The following is a 19,485-nucleotide window of genomic DNA, read 5'->3' on the forward strand; positions in this document are numbered from 1 at the left end:
TTACCTCCAATTTACAGAGGAGGAAACTGAGGCTCAGAGCTGGTAGAATATTTGCCCAGAGTTAATTGTCTAGGACAGCAGCTCTCAAACTTTTTAATCCCCCAAATCCTTCACATTCTTAAAAATTATCGAGAATCCCCAAATCTAACCAATGTCACTGAACAATTTGTGTAGAAATTGTTAAATGGGAGCCTAATTTGCTGTGTGAACTTTCACTGAAAACACAGTAAGATATTAGCACAAAATTTATTGAGCATCCCAAAGAGCTTTCATTCATATGGTTTATATCCATTGATATTTACCACATTATATATTAAAGCTGAGAAGTACAAAATTATTCTATTCTTTGTTTTAAAATGGCATTAATAAACCCATTGTGTGCTTACAAACATGACATTTTTATTTAAAAGGCTGCTTTTTTCAAAACAAAAAACATTAATGAGAAGAGTGGCATTTTACATTTCTTTTGCAACTCTCTTTAACATCTGGCTTCGTAGATGACAGGTGGATTCTTATATCTGCTTTTGCATTTAATCTGTTGTGATATCATATGTCACGTAGCCTCTAGAAAATTCCACTGTACACTTGTCAGAACATAAGAGTGAAAAAAGCCAAATGATGTCTTAATACAGGTTTGATCCTGAAGACTTTTGAAAGTGTCTCAGGAGTGCTTAAGGATCTGCCTCCCACACTTTGAGAACTGCTGGTTTAGACTAAAAAAAAAAAAAAAAACCCAAAACTTGTACCTCCTGAATTACTATTATCTGAAGATGGAAGGGATGAAGGTAGTTAAGATGTGATCAGAAATCTAGAGAAGCCAGTTTGGGATTAAACACTTGCTGTTGACCTCCTAGGGGATTGTCAAGAACTCACTAGGTTTTAGGTAAGATTTGTCCAGCTATATTTGCAGAAAGTGGAGTAAATACACAGAAATGGTTAATGCTTTAATCCCAGGTGATGGGACAGTTTTAAAAAATAAAAGCTAGTAGTTATCCTGTCTTCTCCCAATGATTCCCTGAGTTGTGCTACTTAGGAAAAGCTACAAAAGATCCATACATTGCATTCCAAACCAAAAAAAATTGTTAAGCTCTGCCTTTTTGGCCCCACTTTATCAAGTGAAGAATTGAGAAACAATGAACGGGCGGCCCTTGCCTTTGTAGGCGCCCGTGTCAGAGAGGGCTCTCCTATCTTGATGAAGCTACTGTGTTAAATGACAAGTTGCTCTTTACTGCCTACTTCTCAGCGTATTTGAAAACAAACACTGCTCAAAAGATGGTCGGCCGAAATGATGGATGTAGTTTTCAGGCTCATTCCTTTGGACATGCAAAGAATCGACAGTACATGGTTATTTCTTTTTTTGGTATTTTTGAATTTGAATCATGGTCCTCTTTTAACAATCGTTTATTCAATATGTAAGATGTTCTGCTGGAAAAATTCTCATGTCAGAATAGTTTTGGATTTGAAAATTATTAACTGTTTCTTCTCCATCTCCTTCGTAACCAAATGCAATGTGTGCCTTGGATTATTTTGCGTGTTATTGGTGTAAGTTAAGAACAAGTAAAGCACAATATTATGATTTCATATGCTACTGTTGGACTTAGAGCTTTTGTGCCCGTTGTTTTAACCTGTGCAAAATCATGCAAAGCACAGAAATCCTTTTGGAGGTATTAGTAAATCTTTGCTCAGGGCCATCGTCTTCTGTCTGTGCCAAGAATAATTGTTCACGAGAGTAGTTTAAACCTAATGGTATTTTCAAAATTAATATTTCTGTGCTTATTTTTCTGGATTTGTGCTTTTAAGTCATGTAACTTAATTAGTTGTGCTCGATTGTTTTCTGTATACTTCATGCTATAATTCTGTTTTCAAATAAAAGTTAATTCTGTAGGTGAAATGAATACCTGTCCTGCTTTTCTTCCCCCATCACACACTGCTCCATGTTGTTTGTTCTTGTAAAGCTCCTGCAGCTACCGCCTTCACCATTAAAAAGAGAATTCTTTATGTCACAAAGCATGCAGCTCTGCAAGTTGTTTTGCAACCAAGTTTGTAATGTAGTTTCTCAGAACAACTTTACAGTCCCCAGGGAAGTAAAAGCCCTAGCAGATGGCAGGAAGAGAGGCTCAGAAGACTTCCTGGTTAGAAAAGGAGACACCATGCAGCTTCTCTATGAGGATGCTGAGGGTCAATGACAGGTGCATTACCAAAGCCTATGATGACCTCCAGCTGGGACACATGGACAGCGAATAAAGCTTTCTGCTTTACCTGTATCTTCGTTTTTCAAGAAGCAGAAATATCACGTTTCTTTTCAGTGATGGCGCTCATTTTCGTTGCCTGAGCCATGCCTACATAGCTCACTTAAAGGCGTGTTCACCTCCGGTGAGTGAAAGATGCTTTCGAAGAATGAAATGCTATGAGTCTTCATACTCTTCTGTGGCTTACCTTTGCTTCAGATGTTTTAGCTGATACATCTGGGCTTCATAATGGCTAACGATCACATTTCATTTGATCATTTAAGTTATTCATTAATTCATCAAATATCGAATGAATGCCTATTATGTGCCAGGCACCATGCTTTGCTACTTTGCAACATAGCCACACTTCTCTTTTATCAGTTCAGATATTGACTTTTTAGTCTTGTCATTCTATCCTTATGCATTTGACTTTATGTAGCGTAGTGGTTAAGTGCTACGGCTGCTAACCAAGAGGTCGGCAGTTCAAACTCACCAGGTGCTCCTTGGAAACTCTATGGGGCAGTTCTACTCTGTCCTATAGGGTTGCTATGAGTCAGAATCAACTCGACGGCAATGGGTTTGGGTTTGGGTTTGGAGTACAAAGATGGTTCTGCCAAACATACTCTTTCATTCCTCAAAGGAGGAATGAAATACTGTTGGGAAGAGGACTAAATGAAGCCTTTTTCCAGAAATTTAAGTTAATTCTGTCTTCTTTGTGTCAATAGCTTGAACTGAAATGCTACATTGACTGCGTACTCTAACCCTAAATGTGGAGGAGTGTACATACTAGGGTAAAAATTAATGATGGGCCACTAATGTAATAGCCGTTTTGACTAGAGACCTAAGTCCTTTGTAGGTCAAATAATTCAAGCACAGTGTCATGAAGGTCTGTGAACATATGTAAATACTTTGTCAAAATTTGAGCTGCAATCTAGTATGGTTTGCTTCTGATTACCTTAGTATTACCATCATTGTCTCCTCATTGCATTATTTAGGTTGATGAAAAATCTAAACAGAAGGAAAAAAGTCTGATTCCAAGGAACAGTTTACAGATTTTAATTGGTGACTACAGGTTTCGGAGTGTGAAAGTTACAGGTATGATATGAACAAACTACGTACTATTTGTTTAAAGGCTAAGAAATTGAAAGCTCTACCAAATATCAAATTGGCATAGGAGAAGAACCTCTCTTCTGCACTTAGAAATAACCTGCAAATGCATTATGTTAGCTATGATATTTTTTCCTTTAATAGATGTAAATTGATGAATACAGATTTTTCCCTGAAAAAGTTGATAGACTTGAAAGTGTTTCAGATACCATGATATCTTATAAGAGATCCTTCAGAATTAAATACTGAATGTAAAAATGGCGTGGAGGCAGTGTCTGACCTCCTCGAACTTCACAAGGGGGAGGGTGAACCAAGATCAACAGCCCAAGGCTGATTCCTATAGAGATGGAGGTCAGATATGCCTCCTCTCTCTGCCGTCTTTACTAACTCTGATACCAACTGTCCCTCTCACAGCACTCTCTACTTCTCTACTGGGTTTGATAATTCATTTTAATGGCCACACAGAACTCACAGACCATATTCATGATTATGAGGTTTATTAGAGAAGTAACAGGTTACAATTCAGGCTTGGGAACACTCAAGGATATAGTTCTTCCACCAGGACAGCCTCTTCCCAGCTGCGCCTGCAGGCACAACTCTCCCAGGCCCTAGGCCTCTGCCCGAAGGCACTCAGCTTTCTCTCTCCATGGGCCAGGAAGCCCACCCTGCCATCTCCTGCTGCTAGGTCTCTTTTGCCACTGCTTCTCAGCATCTTCAGGGTTACGGCTTGCTTTCTCTCTTGGTCTCCTGCTTCCAGGAGATTCTTAGCACAGGAATCCCAAGTCTAAAGGATGTGCTGGCTTCTGACTGTTCTTCCTTGGCGATGGTGAGATTCTCTCTTTCCCCCTCTGGGATGGCTCACCTCAAGCTCAGTGGGATGGCAAAACTGATCAATCCCTTTGGTGAGCCGCAATTACCATATCTGCACAGTCCTGCCCAATCACTTGGGTGGAAGTTACAAGACCATGGCTAGAAAAGCCACACAAAAGCAATCTATGGCCCCACACTGAAGTTGTAATTTTAAGGTACCAGCATTACTGTTCAAGAATGCTTTACCAGAGTGTGTTTTTACTCAGTCCTAGGAGAGTGTTATTTCCCTATGGCAGTGTTCTGCTACACACGCACACGCACGCACACACGCACATGCACACACACACATAAAATGTATTTGTGCCCAAGACTTAAGTGTGAACGTAGTACGAAGTGACCAGAACTTACCTAATGGTTTGTTTCTATTGACCCAACACTTACTACATAAAATTTCTGTATATAAACTAGTGTTCTGTAGATTTTTCCCCTAAGTGACACTTAGCTATCTATGAAAAGGGTAACACAGAAAAAATATAGACTTGTTTGTAAATAAGATTATTATTATATTTAGTTCCTCTGAATTCCTAGTTTTGGCCTGGTGTTTGAATTCTAGGTAAAGGTATATTGGGTTCAAATGAGCCTAATAGATCAGGAATAACTAATTTGGTTCCAAGTTTCATTTATAATCTGAAACCAAATCTAAGCCTGAAAGAGATAAATATAAATATTGAGTCACATGAGAGCCGCTCTTTGTTGGTTTGGGTGCTCTGCATCTAGGTCACCTTTCAGAGGTTTTCTGCACTAATTGTGTAAGAAACTATTTGGATTATTAAGATAATTAAAAGTCAGAAGAGTATACTATCCCAACAACTTGACCTAATTAACATTTATTTAAAAAAAACTATACCCCAAACCTGTAGAATAAATATTACTTTTAAAGTATGCTTGAAACATTCACCAAGATAGGCCATATGCTGGGCCATAAAACAAGTCTTAGTAAATCTCAGAAGATTGGAACCATATAAAGTCTCAAAGATATCATATTAGAAATCGATAACCTCCAAATAGTTATTAAGCAACACACTTCTAAACAACACATGGGATAAAGAAGAAAGCCCAAAAGAAGTTATAAAATATTTCGAAGGTAATGAAAATTAAAACACAACATATCAAAATATGTGGATTATGTAAAGAGTTGCTTGGAGAGAAAAATTATACCTTTAAATGCCAGTATTAGAAAATAAGACATTTTAAATATCAACATTAAGCTTCTACCTTTAGAATCTAGGGTAATAAAACCAAGTTAAACCTCGATGAAGTTAAAGGATGAAACAATAAATTAATGGAGCACAAAAGCATACATTAGAAATCCAGCAATCAATAAAGAAAACCAAGAAAGTCAAATGTGTTATTCTTGGAAAATTATAAATTTGATAAATTCTTACAAGACTTATCAGGAAAAATGAGAAAACAAAGTTACCAAAATCAGGAAAGAAAGAGGGAGACATCACTACAGATCCTATAAAACCAAACCAAATTTGACTCATAGCGACCCTACAGGACAGAGTAGAACTGCCCCATAGAATTTCCAAGGAGCGGCTGGTGGATTTGAACTGCCAACCTTTTGGTTAGCAGCCGTAGCTCTTAACCACTGCACCACCAGGGCTCCACAGATCCTATAGACATTAAAAACATAATAATGGGATATAATGAACTTTTGTCAACAAATTTAACAGCTTAGAAGAAATTGATAAATTCCTTGGTAAATACAACCTACCAAAACTGACAAAAGAAGAAATAGAAAACTGAATGTCCCTACATCTTTAAATAAATTGTATTTATCAAAAACATTTAAACAAAGAAATCTTCAAACCCAGATGTTTTCCCTGATGAAACCTAACTAACATTTAAGGAAGAAATACAATTAATCTTACATAAACTCTAGCTTTCAGAAAATAGAGAAAGAGGAAGGTACTTCCTAATTCATTTTAGGAGGCCAACATAACACTGATTGATACCAAAGCCTGGTATCAGTATTACAAGAAAAAATTTTGGACAATTATATCTCATGAAAATAGAGCCCAAATACCTTAACAAAATATTAGGAGGTAGAATTCAGCAATATATAAAATTGTTGTTGTTAGGTGCTGTCGAGTTGGTTCTGACTCATAGTGACCCTATGTACAACAGAACAAAACACTGCCCGGTCCTGAGCCATCCTTGCAATCATTCTTATGCTTGAGCTCATTATTGCAGCCACTGTGTCAATCCACCTCATTGAGGGTCTTCCTCTTTTCCGCTGACCCTGTATTCTGCCAGGCATGATGTCCTTCTCCAGGGACTGATCCCTCCTGACAACATGTCCAAAGTATGTAAGATGCAGTCTCACCATCCTTGCTTCTAAGGAGCATTCTGGCTGTACTTCTTCTAAGACAGATTTTTTCATTCTTTTGGCAGTCCGTGGTATATTCAATATTCTTCGCCAACACCAAAATTCAAAGGTGTCAATTTTTCTTCAGTCTTCCATATTCATTGTCCAGCTTTCACATGCATATGATGCAATTGAAAATACCATGGCTTGGGTCAGGTGCACCTTAGACTTCAAGGTGACATCTTTGCTCTTCAACACTTTAAAGAGGTTCTTTGTAGCAGATTTACCTAATGCAACGCGTCTTTTGATTTCTTGACTGCAGCTTCCATGGCTGTTGATTGTGGATCCAAGTAAAAATCCTTGAGAACTTCAATCTTTTCTCCATTTATCATGATGTCGCTCATTGGTCCGATTGTGAGGATTTTTGTTTTCTTTATGTTGAGGTGCAATCCATACTGAAGGCTGTGGTCTTTGATCTTCATTAATAAGTGCTTCAAGTCCTCTTCACTTTCAGCAAGCAAGGTTGTGTCATCTGCATAACGCAGGTTGTTAATGAGTCTTCCTCCAATTCTGATGCCCCGTTCTTCTTCATATAGTCCAGATTCTCATATTATTTGCTCAGCATACAGATTGAATAGGTACGGTGAAAGAATACAACCCTGATGCACACCCTTCCTGACTTTAAACCAGTCAGTATCCCCTTGTTCTGTCTGAACAACTGCCTGTTGATCTATGTAAAGGTTCCTCATGAGCACAATTAAGTGTTCTGGAATTCCCATTCTTTGCAATGTTAAATATATATAAAATAGATAACAAATTATGACCAAGTGGGGTTTATATCAGGAATACAGTGTTCAACACTTAAAAATCAATGTAATTCACCACATCAGCATAATGAATGGGAAAATTATATAATTGTTTTAATAGATACAGAAAGTCATTTGACAGAACCCCATACTCATTCATGATAAAAATTCTCAGTAAACCAGGATTAAAAAGGAATTTCCTCAATCCGATTAAGTACACTTATGAAAAACCACAACTAATATCGTACCTGGGGCCCTGGTGGTGCAGTGGTTAAGCATTTGGCTGCTAAACAAAAGGTCAGCAGTTGGAATCCAGCAATTGCTCCTTGGAAACCCTATGGGGCATTTCCACTCTGTCCTATTGGGTCACTAATAGTCAGAATCGACACAACAGCAACAGGTATAATATCATGCTTAATGGTGAAACATTGGAAGCTTTCCCCCAAGATTGGAGACAAACCAAGGATATTCACTCTCACCATTGCTATTCAACAGCGTACTGGAAGTTCTAGTGTGTGTCATAATTCAAGAAAAATAAAAGGCATAAATATTTGAAAGGAAGAGGTAGCACTGTCATGATTAGCAGATGATATTGTCTATGTACAAAACCATGTGGAATCTACACACAAAACCTCTACTAGAACTAATAAGTAGTATGTTCTGACAACAAATAATTGGAAAAATGAAATTTCAAAAAACACCATTTACAATAGCAATAGAAAACATAAGATACATAGGAATATATCTAGCAACAGAAGTGCAAGACCTCAATACTGAAAGCTAAAATCATTGCTGAGACAAAGAGGACCTAAATAAAAGGGGAGATATAGCATGTTCATGGATTGAAAATCTCAATATTGTTAAGAAGGCCATTATCCCCAAATTAACCTAGATTCGATGCAATCAGAGTAAAAATCTCAGCATTTGTTTTGGAAAAAATGATAAGCTTATTCTTAAATTTATATGGACAGCGAAAGGATCTACAATAAATAGAAAAATCTTGAAAATTTGGAGATTTGTATACCTGATTTCCAGATCTGCTCTACAGCTACAGTAATCAATACAGTGCAGTGGGAAGAAAAAATAAGGACAATGCTAGGAGCCCTAATAAATGGCATAAACAGAGTACAAAGCATAACTAACAATGCACAAACACCAGAAGAGAAACTAGATAACTGGGAGCTCCTAAAAATCAAATACCTAAGCTCATCCAAAGACTTCACCAAAAGAGTAAAAAGATTACCTACAGACTGGGAAAAAGTTTTTAGCTATGATATTTCTGATCAGCGTCTGATCTCTAAAATCTACATGATACTGCAAAAACTCAACTGCAAAAAGACAAATAACCCAATTAAATGGGTAAAGGATATGAACAGGCACTTCACTAAAGAAGACATTCAGGTGGCAAACACATACATGAGGAAATGCTCACGATCATTAGCCATTAAAAAAAAAAAACCCGCTGCCATCGAGTCTATTCCGACTCCTAGTGACCCTATAGGACAGAGTAGAACTGCCCCATAGAGTTTCCAAGGGGAGCCTGGCAGATTCGAACTGCTGACCTTTTGGTTAGCAGCCGTAGCATTTAACCACTACGCCACCAGGGTTTCCATTAGAGAAATGCAAATCAAAACTACAATGAGGTTCCGTCTCCAACAAGGCTGGCATTAATCCAAAAAACACATAATAATAAATGTTGGAGAGGTCATGGAGAGGCTGAAACACTTATACACTGCTGGCGGGAATGTAAAATGGTACAACCACTTTGGAAATCAATTGGCACTTCCTTAAAAAGCTAGAAGTAGAACTACCACACGATCTAGCAATCCCACTCCTTGTAGTAAGAGCCTTTACACCAACAGATATATGTACACCCATGTTCACTGCAGCACTGTTTACAATAGCAAAAAGACGGAAGCAACCAAGGTGTCCATCAATGGATGAATGGATAAATTATGGTATATTCACACAATGGGATACTATACAATGATAAAGAACAAAGATGAATCCGTGAAACATCTCCTAACATGGATGAATCTGGAAGGCGTTATGCTGAGTGAAGTTAGATGCAAAAGGACAAATATTGTATGAGACCACTATTATAATCAAGAAAAAGTTTAAACACAGAAGAAAACATTCTTTGATGGTTACATGGGTGGGAAGGAAGGGAGAGTGGAATTGACTGACTAGATAGTAGACAAGGTATTATCTTAGGTGAAGGGAATGACAACACACAATGCAGGGGAAGTCTGCACAACTGGACTAAACCAGAAGCTAAGAAGTTTCCTGAACGCAACCGAACACTTTGAGGAACAGAGTAGCAGGGGTGGGGGTCTGGGGACCATGGTTTTGGGGGACATCTAGGTCAATTGGCATAACAAAGCTTATTAAGAAAATGTTCTGCATCGCACTTTGGTGAGTGGCGTCTGGGGTCTTAAAAGCTAGCGAGTGGCCATCTAAAAAAAAAAAAAAAACCAGGCCATCTAAGATGCATCAATTTGTCCCAACCCACCTGGAGCAAAGGAAAATGAAGAACACCAAAGACACAAGGAAAATATTAGCCCAAGAGACAGAAAGGGCCACATAAACCAGAGACTCCGTTAGCCTGAGACTGGAAGAACTAGATGGTGCCCGGCTACCACCAATGACCACCCTGAGATGGAACACAACAGAGTACCTGAAGGAGCAGGAGAAAAGTGGAGTACGGAACTCTAATTCACCTAAAAAGACCAGACTTAATTGTCTGATTGAGACTAGAGGAACTCCAGGTGGCATGGTCCCCAGACTCTCTGTTAACCCAGAACTAAAACCATTCCTGAAGCCAACTCTTCAGACAAAGATTAGACTGGACTATAAGACATAAAATACTCGTGAAGAGTGTGCTTCTTAGTCCAAGTAGATACACGAGACTAAATCGGCAGCTCCTGTCTGGAGGTGAGATGAGAAGGCATAAAGTGATAGGAGCTGGTTGAATGGACATGGGAAATACGGGGTGGAAAGGGAGAGTGTGCTGTCACATTAAAGGGATAGCAGGTAGGGTCACATAACAATGTGTGCATAAATATTTGTATGAGAAACTAACTTGAGCTGTAAACTTTCACCTAAAGCACAATTAAAAAAAAAAAACATTGTGTTATTGGTATAAGTATAGACAAAATAGAGATTTCAGAAATCTACTCCTTACTTCTTGACTATCTCAGTATCTGACATTTCACATTTATGACAATAGTGAAATATCTACTGTCTGACTGTTTTGTGCATTAATGAGGTACGTCTGCCAATAACGAATTCCAAGGTGCGAGGTGAGAGTAACGCTGGCTGTGATGGTTAAGTTTATGTGTCAATTTAGCTTGGCCATGATTCTCAGTAGTTTGGCAGTTATGTAATGATGTGATTTGACAGTTATATAATGATGTAACCCGGCAGTTATGTAATGATTTAGTCATCTTCCATTTTGTGATCTGATATAGTCATCCTCCATTTTCACATAACACCAATTTTTGCATAATGACCTGGTCTTTGGAACCTAACCATGTTGATAAGTGAGGAGTGCGTGTATATGATCAACTAATTTTCGATCAAGGTGCCAACTCAACTGAATGGGGAAAAGAATGTTGCTTTAAGAAACAACATGATAAACATAACTAACGCCACTGAATTGTACATGTCGAGAGTGGTGGGGTGGCAAATGGTTTGTTACATATATTTACCAGAAAATAAGAAAAAGAAATGATATTGTAACAAGTGGGTACCTATATGGGGGCAAAAAATGAACTTCACCTCAACACCTCACTCTACGCACACAAATTAATTTGAGTTGGATCTTGACCTAAACATAAAACTTATGAAAGCAAACGTAAGATAACATCTTCATGACTTTGGTTAGTTCACACTTTCTTATATAGGACACAAAAAGAACTACTCATGAAAGAAAAGTATCAAATACGGAGAAATATTGCATATGCTGAATTGAGCATTTTAAACTTCATTGAATAGAGTAAAATAATATCTAAGAAACATTTTGAACATTTTCAAAGGCCAAAGAGTTTTAATGAATCACATATTTCCCCAGCTGAACTGATTCCATGTGACACACTGGAGAGTTAAGTTTGAAAATCAATATGGCCAACTTTCTGCCAACTGCTTTATGCTTATTTAAGTATCTCGCCCCTTGAGGGATTTTCATAAGCGACATTATGCCAATTTTTTTTACACGTTGCTGTAAAAAAAGATTAGTATGGCACACTTATGAAAGTACCTCTCTGGGAGAGGGCATGGTTGGCAAACAAATGTAGAAGGCGCACATTATTTGTGTAAAAATACAGTACCTGAGAGAGAGAAGAAACACAAGCCACTCAAAATGTGCACAAATTCCTGTTTAAATTAATGCAAAATATAAATCAGTTTTTATGAAGCATTAAGAAAACAAAATGAAAGAATAAAGGCATGAAATACCAGTGCAATGTATGTAGTAGAAAATTATGGCCTTTGTTGTACTGAGGTCACCGAGATTAAAAAATGAAAACATCTAGCTTTCACATGATCTTAACGTTTGTGTTCAACATTAAGAAGACCCAGAGTAGATTTTCCGAATCTTTTGTCATCATCATTTTAAATACAGAGCTAGATGTTCTGATACTCAATTCAAGACAAAGGTAATTACATTAATTTCTAGCAAACTGTAATGCAGAACATATAAAATTACATATTTGCTTCATTTTAATTTGAAATAATTCTATTACTGTAACCAGTAGTTTTTGAAACGTGCGTGGCAAAATGACAACAACAACGGTTTAAATCTACTTTGGCCTGTGCTTAGTTTTCAGGCAGCAAAGGACTTACTATACATTTGTTAACATGCAGACACTTTATTGAGGGGAGGAGTCACATTATGCCTTCCTAGTCACTTTTACTTTCTGCTCTCAGTGCACTTTTTCAATATCTTTTTTTTTTGGCAATGCCATTGGGAGCATTGAAGTATAATGTATTGATAGATCAGCATTTTAGGCATTTATTACTCTCTTATCAGTGTGGAAGGAGCCCCGGTGGTGCAACGGTTAAGAGCTCGACTGCTAACCAAAATGTCGGGGCTCAAACCCACCAGCCACTCTGTGGAAGAAAAGACCTGGCAGTCTGCTCCTGTAAAGATTACAGCCTTGAAAACCCTGTCGGGCAGTTCTACTGTGTCCTAGAGGGTTGCTGTGAGTCAGAATTGACTCAATGGCAATGGGTTAGGTTAGGTTTGGGTTGTCAGTGTGACACGTGACTATGTAAGAGGCCAAGGTCCTGGTAGTCCCTGTTCTCTAGAAGCGTTTGACTTAGGACATTGTTAACATATGTGTTACTTTTGAATACTGCACTTATTACTTAATGTTGAAACAAGTTAATATTCTATGGTAGATTTTTGTTGAATGCTGTAATACGATGTGGCTTTAACTGAGATCTACTCTCCCATTACATTGCACAGAGCAAGACAGTATATTGTGACCTATACAACACACACCGTAATATGCTTAAATCTGTAGCTAGGAAATCCCAGTTGACCGTATATGCAACTGGCAATAGCATTTAGACCTTTTTTTTCTTTTTAATAGAGTAACTCATTTGTAATCTGGCAAATAGAATGTACGGCTCTTTCTGATATTTATGCATTTTAACATGTTTCATATTATCCCCACGCACACAGCCAAATACATACAGTATTTATGAAATCTAGTCATAGGAGATGTGAATTCTGTTTACTTCATTTTGCTTCCGGTGAAGCTATGCCTTTCATAAAGTAGATGCCTTTAATTAATAAGTATGAAACTGAATAATAACTTTCATAATAAAATAAACAACCAGGAGACATCAACTAGAATTTATGGTGAACCTTGTGAATTCCCACATTTAACGTGAGAAGTCAGTGCAGACAACACTTTTGGCCCTAAACCTTATATAAGTATTAACATCATTCTTCATTATTTTGTAGATGCTGCTCTGAGTACACAAGAAAATGAAAGTTCCCCTTGAATTAAAAGAGAACAAATAGACTTCTTTTTAAAGTAGATTTTCTTTGGAGGTGTGACCTAGATTTCATTTCTTAAAGGTGTCACAGACAGACACACAATAGTCAGAATTCTCCTACGTTGTCCACGACATTCACAGAATTTCCTGAGGACTGATGTGGACTGCATCATTCACAGTCTGGCTCAGTCTTACAAGGAGCCATCTTCACACTTTCTATTTCACCCCAGGAGAAAACGCTGCGTTATCTTGGCTCCAGTTAAACTTTTTTTCTGACATTTATTCAGATTCCACTGAAAAACTTGAAATTAGTCCTTTTGAACATTTACAGGTAAACAGCTTAACCCGTAATTTTTTTGGTTATTTTTTAGTAATCAAAAAAAATTCAAAGAGAGAAGAGAGATAATCAGAGATTTTGAACTCCTTTGTTAACTGATGTGCATTGCAGTCTAGTTGGTTCCAATTCAGCATTAATTGAAAGCCTGTTTTTTTATTTACTTCTGCGTCATTCACGTGCCTATAATGTACAAAGGGGTATATACTCTTTACTGTCTAATTTAGGGTTGCAATAGTGCTGAAGGTCCCTCTTTGTACTTTGGCAGTTTAGGCTTATCAGAACTGTCTTATTATTCTAAGAAGCTCCAAAGCTAAAAGTCCTATAGTTATGAGTTCAAATTTACACTTTATACATTGAAACTTAGATACAAGTGCCATAGCTTTAAGGTAAATGTTCATATTTGCAGTAGAGGCATTGCTGTAACAAAGCTGTCCTTCTCAGTGTGTTTACTCACTTGTGAATTGTCCAGAAAAATCTAGTAAAGACTTTTTAAAGTTAATATTGTGTTTCTTCCTAGGGTTTTTCTTTGATAATAAATATAAAGATGGCTTTGTGTTCAATATGTAAACAACGTAGTCACTTGTTTTGAAGTACAGTGCCAGATGCTTGCGTGCAGTGTTGAAGTGATGTTTGGAGTATTTTATATTACGGAACAATGGAATCAATGGTTTGAAATTTCTGCGTTTTGAATCATAGATTCTGAATTATACTATCCAGTGGCAAATTAGGTACATGTTTATCTGTGATTGGTTTTACAGCGGAGTCACTGAACACAATAACTATACAATACACAAATAATTTATCTTTTAAATAGACTTGTGTATTATATCAAGGTCATAGATTACGCCAGTGGTGTGAATTTGTATGACACAGTGACTATATTTTATTCAAAGGTACTGGCAAATTATGAATGTTCAAATGTCCAGTTACTGGAATTGATGCTAGTTGATTTGTAATTCACTCGTTAAAATGTCCATATCTTTTATATATCCCTTAAGTAATGCTTCGGCAACAGCAACAACAAAAGGAAATGAAAATACATTTCTTGTGTGTACTGATCCTGCAGTTAGAAGACAGAATTAGGAAATAAAATTTTTAAATAATAACGTTCCCCTGTACAAAATATTTTAATTTCATGGTGATTAAACTAGGAATTTTAATCGTTTAAGACAAACTGGGTTCTGTAGTTTCAAACATACAGTTATAGTCTTTTAATGACTTAATCACTGTACAATGAATGCTATGTTTGTTTATGTTTACAAGTGTAACTGCACTGAATTAATTTTATTAGGCTATAAATGTGTTACTAGAAAACATTGCAGCAATTTCCCTTTAAGTCTTCAAATTTTAATTATACAGTAAATATACTTACAATGTAAATGTATTTGTGTTAATTCCACATTAAAAATGTCAAACCTTAAATTCATTCATATATTTTTTCAGTTAAGTATAGTATCAAGTATACATTGAAAACTTCTTTCCTCTCACTTATTGGTGATACCATAAAGGCACCATAAGTTTTTGAACATAAGTTTACCCTTTAGTCTTGCTTCATGAATCTGTCTTTTGACAGATAGGTAGATGATAGATAGATAGACAGATAGGTATAACCAGAACTAGGGTAAAATGTTTTGCTCAGAAAGTTTCTTTATGCAAAACAATAAAGCTGGACCCATATCTCACACCATATATAAAAATTAACTCAAAATGAATCAGTGAGATAGACATACAACCATTATACTCTTAGAAGAAAACATAGGGGTAAAACTTCAAGACCTTGTTTTTGACATTGGATTCTTAGATATGACACCAAAAGCATGAACAACAACAGAAAAGAGAAACTGGACTTCATGAAAATTTAAAACTTTTTGCATCAAAAGACTTTATCAACAAAGTGAAGAGATAATCTACAAAATGAGAGAAAACATTTGGGAGCCATATATATGATAAGGATTTAATAGTCAGAACATATAAAGAACTCCTACAACTAAAAAACAACCCATTTAAAAATGGACAAAGGGCTTGAATAGATATTTCTCCGAAGAAGATACACAAATGGCCAATAAGGACGCTAAAAGATGTTCAACGTTATTAATCATTAGGAAAATGTAAATCAAAACCACAATGAAATGCCACTTTACACCCACTAAAAAGGATGGCTATTATCAGAAAAATGGAAAATAACAAGTGTTGGTGAGGATGTGGAGAAATTTAAACCCTCGTTTATTGTTGGAGGGAATGTAAAATGGTGCAGCTGCTGTGGAAAATAGTCTGGTGGTTTCTAAATGTAATACCACCATGTTGTTGTTGCCCTTGAGTCGATTATGACCCATGGCGATCCCATGCGTTACAGGGTAGAACTGCTCCATGGGCTTTCAAGGCTATAACCTTTTGGAAGCGGATTGACAGGCTTGTCTTCTGAGGCTCCTCTGGGTGGGTTCAAACTGCCATTCCTTCAGCTAGTAGTGGAGCACTTAACTGTTTGTGCCACCCAGGGACTCCTAAAACTGCCATGTGACCCAGCATTTCCACTCTTAGTTATACACGGAAAAGACTTGAAGGCAGGGACGCAAACAGATACTTGTACACCAGTGTTCATTGCAGCATTATTCACAATAGCCAAAAGGTGGAAACAATCCAAGTGTCCAACAACGGGCTATGTATATACATATACATACAATGGAATATTACTCAGCCATAAAGAGAAATGAAGTTCAGATAAATGCTACGAAATGGATGAAACTTGAAAACATTAATAAGTCAGACACAAAAGGATAAATATTGTCTGATCCCACTTAGATGAAATACTGAGAATAGGAGAATGCATAGAGACAAGGGGAAGGATGAATAAGCAGTTGTTGCTTGAGGGGTACTGAGTTTCTGTTTGGAGAGATGGGAAGCTATTTGGAGATGAATAGTGATGATGGTCGCACAACATGATAAGTGTAATTAATGTCACTGAACCGTATGCTTAAAAAATGGTTAAAATGCAAAATTTTGGTTATATGCATTTTACCACAATAGATATTTTTTACAGTTTCTTTATCCAGATCTATAAGATGGCAATAAGATGTTCCAGAGATTAGAAAGCCATGTTTATAAGTGAATATTTCCACGCACCTAAGAAACGTGCTTCCATGTAATGGAAACCATTAGGACAAGGAAACCTGGAAAACACCTAGACTCCTCCAGTTGTTTCTGAACCACCACTAGCTTTGGCAAGGAGCTGCTTAGTTGGATTTGCTAGACTTATTGGTCTCTTCCAGAAAACTCTGGTAGCGTAGTGGTTAAGTGCTACAGCTGCTAACCAAAAGGTTGGCAGTTCAAATCCACCAGGCGCTCCTTGGAAACTCTATGGGGCAGTTCTACTCTGTCCTACGGGGTCTCTCAGAGTTGGAATTGACTCCATGGCAATGGATGGTCTCTTCCATATCCTCCGGGAGCTAGAACTGGCATCTTAATGTGGAGGGAAAACAAACCTATCAAATTGGCTTGATCGAATCTTCCATTTTTAAAAATCTGAGATTGCTTTGGATGTTTTAATAAGCATCCTATCACTGGATCCACTATTTCTTTTGCCTTTAAATATATTTTGAGCTCTTTTGAGGAAGCACCATCAGCAAACTAGTTAATCAATAAATTAACCCACATCCAAAGAACTCCCTGGAAATTAAAATGTGTATTCATGTTATTTATTCTTATGTTGGCTGGGAAGTAAATATTACTGTTGACATTTGCAAAAATACATATGAATCTCACAATATAGAACAGCTATGGCTGCTAATCAAAAGGTCGGCAGTTTGAATCCACCAGGTGCTCATTGGAAACTCTATGGCGCAGCTCTACTCTGTCCTATAGGGTCGCTAGGAGTTGGAATCATTTCGATGGCAATGGGTCTGGATTTTTTTTTTTTTTTGTCATAAAAGCCACCCAGACATCTGTACTACAATTTTCTCTTCAGAAGAGAATATTTCAGATACGGTTTTGAAAGTGTAAGCAAGTATAAGAAATACTCATCTCGAAGAGAAATTAGGTCAGTGATTTTTGGGGGGTTTAGTCAGAAATCAATCCAATTTCACACAACAGACTTTCTCTGAGAAAAAGGCTTATTATTAGCAGGTACTAGAACACAAGAAACTTCTTCCCACAGGGGTAGGAGACTTTAGAGTGCTTAACGAGTCAAGTCTTAAGCAATTAAATGTCAAAACCAGTCATCTATATACATTTCAGTCACTTCTCTACGCTGATTTGGAATGGTCGATTTGCGAGTGATCTCATGGGGCCTGCTGGAGGATAGCAAAACCTAAACCATCTCTATTGTTCGAAAGGAAATAAATGAACGTCACGACCAGAGTTTTTCCCCTCTAACGTAATTCCTTTTTTAACTTTAAATGCAGTTTCTTTATTCACATTTATGGCAGATTCAAATCTGAAGTTTTCTCTTGCATTTGTTGAGGGCTCCCCTGCAATTTTTGTTGCGTGTAATTTCTGCCAGTAGTAATATGCACATGAAATTCTGAGGAGATATTTTCAGCATATGTTCACTAAATAGAGCCAATAATGTGTATTGAAAACAGCCAACGAAGTTGGACTTTCTGAAGATATGTTCCTTAAGCTGAATGGAACTTTCCTTAAATCTAAACCAAAACAAAATCTAACCATTTCAAAGATATATTTCATCTAAGTCTTTGTGAGATAGGCTCTGTAAGTTGATTACTACCAAAAAAAAAAAAAAAAAAAAAGCAAACAAAGCACCACCACAACAAAAAAACCAGGCTGGAGAGAACACATTAAAATTGTAAGGTCTCAGGTTGGTGCAAGCAGTTTGTGCCCGACTACTAACCTAAAGGTTGATGGAGTGAACCCATCCAGTGGCACCGTGGAAGAAAGGCCTGGAGATCTGCTTCCATAAAGATTACAACCAAGGAAAAAAAATCATAATGGAGCAGAGGAGAAAGAGAGATTTGAAGTACGAGAAAAACTCAACGTGCTGAGGATTATCTTAGTTCACTGTGTAGCAGTTTGGTGGTGGATGCACTGTTTTACATAGCAAGCTATGAGAAATCCAATAGAAATAAATAAAAAGCTTAAGTAACTAAGTAAATTGTAATGCTGCAATCATAATAAAAATGCTTTAAAAGGAAAAGACATCATAATGGACATTTTGGAATCTAATATTAAAGACTAAAATGATTTCTACTGATCCCAATGAGGACACATTTACAAGTTTCATAACACCTGAAATCAGTGCAACACAGGCATTTTACACACAGCATCAGTAACTTAAAAATCTACCTGTATTTCTAAAAATACCAAATGTTGAGCAGGTCATGAAGCAACAAAGACTCTGAGACAGCTGCTGGAAGAGCAAATTGGTGCAAGCCCTTCCGTAAGCAATTTGCTCACGCCAATTAAAGGGGAAATGGCTACTCTATGGCTTAGCAATTCTACTCCTAAGTGTATACTCCAGAGAAACACTCCCCCTGTGCTAAAGCAGACATGTGCCAGAATGTTTATGGCAGCATTGTTGGCAAGAGCAAAAAATTTGGAGACAACATTAATGACCACAAACAGAAGAATCATAACTAGATTGTGGAATACTGTACAATAAAATATAGAAATTAAAATGAATGACACATGTCAACATCAATAAATGTCACAAATAACAAACTGGAGGATAAATGCAATATGACAGCATTTATGTAAAGTTTTAAAACATACAAACCAAAAGATGTGCTGTTAATGAATAATTTGGAGTATAGGGATGTACGGGGTGAAATTAGTGACAATTCCCTATGTCTTTTTTTTTCTTTTAAATAA

Source organism: Elephas maximus, chromosome X (genome assembly GCF_024166365.1).
Source record: "Elephas maximus indicus isolate mEleMax1 chromosome X, mEleMax1 primary haplotype, whole genome shotgun sequence".
NCBI classification, from domain to species: domain Eukaryota; kingdom Metazoa; phylum Chordata; class Mammalia; order Proboscidea; family Elephantidae; genus Elephas; species Elephas maximus.